Source organism: Mandrillus leucophaeus, unplaced genomic scaffold (genome assembly GCF_000951045.1).
Source record: "Mandrillus leucophaeus isolate KB7577 unplaced genomic scaffold, Mleu.le_1.0 Scaffold166, whole genome shotgun sequence".
NCBI classification, from domain to species: Eukaryota; Metazoa; Chordata; class Mammalia; order Primates; family Cercopithecidae; genus Mandrillus; species Mandrillus leucophaeus.
Window position 1 is genome coordinate 3,829,816 of NW_012101654.1, and position 7,083 is coordinate 3,836,898.

The following is a 7,083-nucleotide window of genomic DNA, read 5'->3' on the forward strand; positions in this document are numbered from 1 at the left end:
TCGTTTTTTTCCAAGATCCTCTGTAAGCCAGATGAAACGTGTGCATGCCAGATGTGTGTACACCCCCACCTTCTGCTCTGCAGACCCACTTAGTGTCTGTCCTATACGTGGGTTCAACCAGGTAACTTATTTTTGTGAGACAGAGTCTCACCCTGTCACCCAGGCTGGAGTGTGGTGGTGTGGTCTCAGCTCACTGCAACCTCCGCCTCTTGGGTTCAAGCGATTCTTCTGTCTCAGCCTCCCCAGTAGCTGGGACTACAGGTGTGTGCCACCACGCCCAGCTAATATTTGTATTTTTAGTAGAAATGGGGTTTCACCATGTTGCCCAGGCTGGTGTCCAGACCTCAGGTGATCCACCCGCCTTGGCCTCCCAAAGGGCTGGACTACAGGCGTGAGCCACAGCGCCCGGCCTCAACCAGGCAACTTCTGATGCCCCCCTAGGCTCCAAAACACTGTCACTCCGGGCATGCTTGACTTTCCCTGGTGACAGTGCTGGCAGGGACCGCCCTCCCTGAGTCTAGGCGTGGTAGAAGACACACAGACCCGTCCACACAGCCTCATTCTGTGCACACGCAAGGCAACTCTCATGGTTGCATTTTCAGTTTGGGGAATTGTCCTGTTGGTAACTGTAGGCCTTAGACTTAAGGGACATTCGAGGAGGGAGTGTCACCCCTTTCGTGGTGGACACAACACCCTAAATGGCTGGCCTCAGCTTTTCCTCCCTGGCAGGCCCCATCTGTGCTGACCGCCCTGGTGGGGTTCTGAGCTGTGAACCCCTGTTCTGAGCCCCTCACTCTGCCAATAAGAAAGCGTGGCTTCCAGGTTTCTGCACACTTCCTTACCAGCAGGGCTGTGTTTTGCTTCTAGACTGGCAGCGTTCCACAACCCTCTCACTGGTGAGCACCTCTGACAGCTCCACATCCAATCTGCCCCATTGTTGTGGCTGCGAGAGCTGTTCAGGGTCAGTAGAATGACCAACGCAGCAGATGGGCGTTGGGCACAGGGTTCCTGTGCTTCCACGCAGCTTACTTCCAAAGGCACGGCCATTTCACAACACGCTTCTCCTCCCGGATCTACCTGCAGCAAAGCTGGGACAATAGGCATGGATTTCCTAAGACTTGCTTTCATTTCGAAATTGTTTTTAAGATAGAAAAAGGAAAAGCAGCTCCCCACAATGGAAAAGCTACTTTGCGTCTCATCTCCGAGTGGAGCTGACCTGCATAGTCATCCCCTGGTTCCTAGGTGGGGCAGGTGCTAACTGGCGGGTGGGCAGGGATGACGCCCATAGGAATGTTGACAAACTGGGTTTTGTGAATCTCCCGAAGCTCAGAACTCTGATGGCATCGATTCTTGGTGGCTCTTCCTCCCTTCTCTTCCCTTTATCTCAAGGCCTGGCCATCGGATCCTAGAACTTGCAACTGAGAAGGGAGAGACTGGGCTTCCATGTGGAGGACACACAATTTCCTTGTGTGTCTGAGAGGGTGACTATCGGGCCTCTCCCAGAGCCTCAGAGGAAAAGGACTCACTTGTCTGTGGGTGAATTTGAAAGGAGAAGCTGGGGATACAGAGCCCAGTCCTTTGGCTCACTCTTCCTCTTGGGAGCTGACCGCCCACACACTGCTCTATCTCTTCCAGCCATGCATGTTATGGGGCCTGGTCCCCTGTGGGTGGCCCATGATGGCCTAGAGCTGCCTCTGCCAGGGGGCACATTCGTCTAATTCCATCATGCAGTTTTAGGCAGTCCGCTTGCCTATAGATCGAGGCCATGTCCTCTAACGGTGGCTTTATCAGCAATAAAACTTGCAGGTTTCATCTCCCTTGTCTCATTCCCTGGCCCCTTCACACTGCAACCAGTGCCTCTGCTGGCTCCCAGGCTGCTCCGCTGGAGCTGAAAAGAATGAATACCCATCTTCAGCAACTGTATCTTTCCCCCTCTTAACTTACGCTTGGGAATCAAGCTTCCCCTAAATAATGAATTGGACTTCATTCTCTAACCGTGCCGGCTCTCAAAACATTGGAAGCCAGATTTACTGGGTTCAAATGTTTATGTTCATAGTTAGTTACAGCAAAGAGACTTTGTCATTAGTAAAAGTGTTTTAATTTAAGGCAGGAAGTTGGTTATGGCTCCTTGAAGACATCTGCCTACATTGCCTGGTTTCTATCCCTGTATCTGACACCCAGAGAGCTTAATAAACATTTCTATTCCATCAATGTGGTTGATTGAATGAGCCAGGACTTTTTCCTTTATAACTCTCCAAAGCAATGAGCTCTCAGCAAAACAGGACCAACCAAGACTCAACCGAATGTTTATCCCCGGAGACTTATGATACAGATCCTACCTATTCAAACTGAATCCAGCTCTTTATGTTTTAATTAATTCTTGTTATTCTCATTTTCTTTTCCCCATCATCCTAATGTGTTTAACATGTCTGTTTATGTGTATTTTCTGTAAAGTGTGTATTGTTTAACGTACACATGCTTTCAATTTATTTATTTATTTTGAGATGGAGTCTCACTGTGTCGTCCAGGCTGGAGTGCAGTGGCGTGATCTCCGCTCACTGCAACCTCCACCTCTCAGGTTCAAGCCGTTCTCCTGCCTCAGCCTCCCGAGTAGCTGGGACTACAGGCGCATGCCACCATGCCCAGCTAATTTTTGTACTTTCAGTTGAGATGGGGTTTCGCTATGCTGGCCAGGCTGGTCTCATACTCCTGACCTCGTAATCTGCCTGCCTTGGCCTCCCTACATGCTGGGATTATAGGTATGAGCCACCATGCCCAGCCTCATGCTTTCAATTTGTATAGATGATATGAGGTCATGTGTCTGCTTCTGAGTCTTCCTTCCTCTGCTCAGCACTGGTTTATCCACCCACGTTGCTGCAGGTTCATAACATCCATTGCCTAATCTTTCATGGGTCTGTCTACTTCATTGCACCTGTCCTCCCGCACAGGTTGGACATTCAGGTTACCTCCCACTTCCCCCACCACAAATGCCAAGATCACCTGCCCACATGTTTCTCTGGACTTGAGAATTTCATTGGGACATAGAACCATAAGTGGAATTGTTGAGTCATGGGAAGGTAGCCGTATAACTTATCTTCCAAACAAGGACAACTTAGAATGAAAGGGGACAGTATTCATAGTCACATGAGGGCAAGAGACATAAACCCAGACTGTCCCAGGTTAAAAGCTATGAGGACATGGAAATTGGTGAAGGAGTAGCAGACTGCCCTCCAGCGTGGCTCCTGTGCCCACCCTCCCCCAGCAGGGCAAGGCCCCCCACGTCTCCACCACCCATCACACTTCACGTTATCCACCATTCCTATTTTGTACCATGATGATAACTACAAAATAGCTTTATTGTTTTAATCTGCATTCCTCTAGTTACTAACATGCTTGAGCATTTCTACTATGTTTGTTGGATTTCCTTATTTGAAAATGATTCAGTTCTTCTGCCTATTTTTCTTTTGGGATTTTCTCACTGATTTGCAAGAGTTTCATATGCTTTCTAGCTATTAATCCCCTGTCAGTTTGAAACATTCCACGTATCCTCTCTATCCACTGTATTTTGTCCATGATGTTGTTTGTAATCAAATTCATCTGGTTTATTTTATTTTATTTTATTTTTTTATTTTATTTTATTTTATTTTTTTGAGACAGAGTCTTGCTCTGTCTGGGGCCGAAGCTGGAGTGCAGTAGCATGATCTCAGCTCACTGCAACCTCCCCCTCCTCAGTTCAAGCAATTCTCCTTCCTCAGCCTCCCTAGTAGCTGGGATTATAGGTGACTGCCAACACGCTTAGCTAATTTTAGTATTTTAGTAGAGATGGGGTTTCACCATGTTGGTCAGGCTGGTCTGAAACTCCTGACTTCAAGCAATCTGCTTCGGCCTCCCAAAGTGCTGAGATTATAGGCGTGAGCCACCGCGCCCAGCCTAATGTCTTTCTTTTTTTTTAATTTTCTTTTTTTTTTTTTTTTTGAGATGGAGTCTTGCTCTGTCATCTAGGCTAGAGTGCAGGGGGCTCGATCTCAACTCACTGCAACGTCCGCCTCCCGGGTTCAACCAGTTCTCCTGCCTATCCTCCCGAGTAGCTGGGACTACAGGTGTGTGCCACCACGCCCGGGTAATTTTTTTGTAGTTTTGGTACAGATGGGGTTTCACCATGTTAGCCAGGATGGTCTCGATCTCCTGACCTCATGATCCGCTCGCCTCGGCCTCCCAAAGTGCTAGGATTACAGGAGTGAGCCACTGCGCCAGGTCTCAGCTTTGTGGGTTTTTTTAGGCTGGAGTGCAACGATATGATCTTGGCCCCCTGCAACGATTTTCCTGCCTCAGCCGACCGAGTAGCTGGGATTACAGGCATGCACCACCATGCCTGGCTAATTTTTGTATTTTTAGTAGAGATGGGGGTTTCTACATGTTGGTCAGGCTGGTCTCGAACTCCTGACCTCAGGTGATCTCCGCCTGCCTCGGCCTCCCAAAGTCCTGGGATTACAGGCGTGAGCCACCGGGCCTGGCCAGCTTTGTGTTTTTAACATTCATTTTTAGAAGTATTTTCTCTCCCCACTTTTCAGAAAGATATTCTCCTTCATTTTCCTCTCTTAACATTTTAGTTTACCATCCACATTTGGGACTTTCTCTGGAAACAGAGTCCACCTTTCTGTGCAGTTAAAATTTATTTTTCTCCATACAGATAGCCAGTTGTCCCAGCTGCATTTACTTCATGATCCACTCCTTCATTTTTTATTTATTTATTTATTTTGAGACAGAGTCTTGCTGTGTCGCCCAGGCTGAAGTGCGATGGCGCAATCTCGGCTCACTGCAACTCCACCTCCCAGGTTCAAGCGATTCTCCTGCCTCAGCCTCCTGAGTAGCTGGGATTATAGGTGTGCACCACCACACTCAGCTAATTTTTGTGTTTTTAGTAGAGACAGGGTCTCACCATGTTGGCCAGGCTCCCGGCCTCAAATGATCCTCCCACCTCAGCCTCCCAAAGTGCTGGGATTACAAGCATGAGCCACCACCACCGGCCATGATCCATCCTTTTCCCATTGGTTTGTGATGTCACCTTTATGGTGTATTATGTTCCCATGTGTCCCTGGGTCTCTCTGCCGGTTCTCTGTTCTGTTCCATTGGTCTGTGCATTCTTGCATCTGTGTCTTTGCAGCAGTAGATACTAACCTCTGATGGGGCACATTTTCTTCTCATTGTTCCTCTTTTTCCACCATGAATCTTCCTGAGATTCAACTGTAAGCAAATGAATCTCATGAAGATCCCTGCAGGAGCCGCTCCACTAAATATTTCACCTTAACTTTTGTCTCTTCGTATGATGCTTATTGTTTGTTAAATGTGAAGCATTCTTTATTTCATTTATTTTTTTGAGATGGAGTCTCACTTTGTCGCCCAGGCTGGAGTGCGGTGGCATGATTTCCACTCACTGCAACCTCCGCTTCCCAGGTTCAAGTGATTCTCCTGCCTCAGCCATTCTGAGTAGCTGAGATTACAGGTGTACGCCACCACACACAGCTAATTTTTGTATTTTTTTAAAATAGAGATGGGATTTCACCGTGTTGGTCAGGCTGGTCTGGAACTCCCGACCTCAAGTGATCTACCCACCTCAGCCTCCCAAAGTGCTGGGATTACAGGCGTGAGCCGCCACGCCCAGCTAGCATTCTTTAAAAGTAAGTTTTTGTTATATAATTCAGACTGATGTTTCATTTCTACTGAGTTATAATTATCATGATCGTTTTGGCCAGGTGCAGTGGCTCACGCCTGTAATCTCAGCACTTTGGGAGCCTAAGGCAGGAGGATCGCCTGAGCCCGGGAGTTCGAGGCCAGCCTGGGCAACATGGTGAGACCCGTCATCTCTATTTTTAAACTTATTGTGATTATTTAAAACATAAATCTCAGCCGGGTGCGCTGGCTCACGCCTGTCATCCCAGCACTCTGGGAGGCTGAGGCGGGCGGATCACGAGGTCAGGAGATCGAGACCATCCTGGCTAACACGGTGAAACCCCGTCTCTACTAAAAATACAAAAAATTATTCGGGTGCGGTGGTGGGCACCTGTAGTCCCAGCTACTCAGGAGGCTGAGGCAGGAGAATGGCGTGAACCTGGGAGGTGGAGCTTGCAGTGAGCTGAGATCGCGCCACTACACTCCAGCCTGGGCGACAGAGCGAGACTGCATCTCAATCAATCAATCAATCAATCAATCAATCAATCTGTGGAAAAGTGAATGCTCTGTCATCTGGGAAGGACTCATTTGTTGCTCAAGGAGCTAGGCACACAGTCAGGACCATGGCCTGGCTTGCCTGTCGTGTGAGTAACCGGGCAGCATGGCCTTGCCATCTGCACACCCCCAGCCACTCAGGGAGTCGTACAAGAATCCTTGTTTCCACTCCAAGGCTTCTGCCAGGCGGGACCCACGGTCAATTCACCCCTGAAGGCTCTCAAGTACCTGCTTGGCGTTCACTGGTTCCTAATTTCTGCATTGTTCTCAGCTTCTTTCCTCTCTCTCCCACCACATCCTCTGTTCTAATCCCTGACAGTTCCACTTTTATATCCATTTCCTCCTTCCCAGCCTCCAGAGCCCTCTCCCCCCGTAGCTAGAGCCAACTCAGTCCACCTGAACCCTCTGCTAGCCCCAAGGGCCAATCTGGACCCAACAGCCTTGGGCTGCAGCACTGGACATGTGTCAGGGTGGCCCGACTTTGGCTTTGTGCGACTTCTTGTTCTCAGCTTGCTCCCTGGATCTGGTCAGAAATGTAACTAGTCTGTTTTCCCAGCCATGCATTATTTATTCTTACTAATTAAGCACACTGGATGGTCCTGATTATTGGAGCTTTGTTCTCTCCCTCACCTGGGTGCTTGCCAGGTACCTTCTTTCCGCAGATGCCCAGACCCTTGAGAACTTGGGTGGCGTTTGCTCTTCTGATTCCTTCTCCAAGGAATTAGAATCGAGGATGTGGGGATCCTACCACCTATTGACCAACCTCCTGGATGCAGATCCCCACAAACCGTAAAAATCACCTGTTCCATATTTACTGGCTCAGGTTGCTCTGAGAGGTGGATACTAATATCTCCTCCC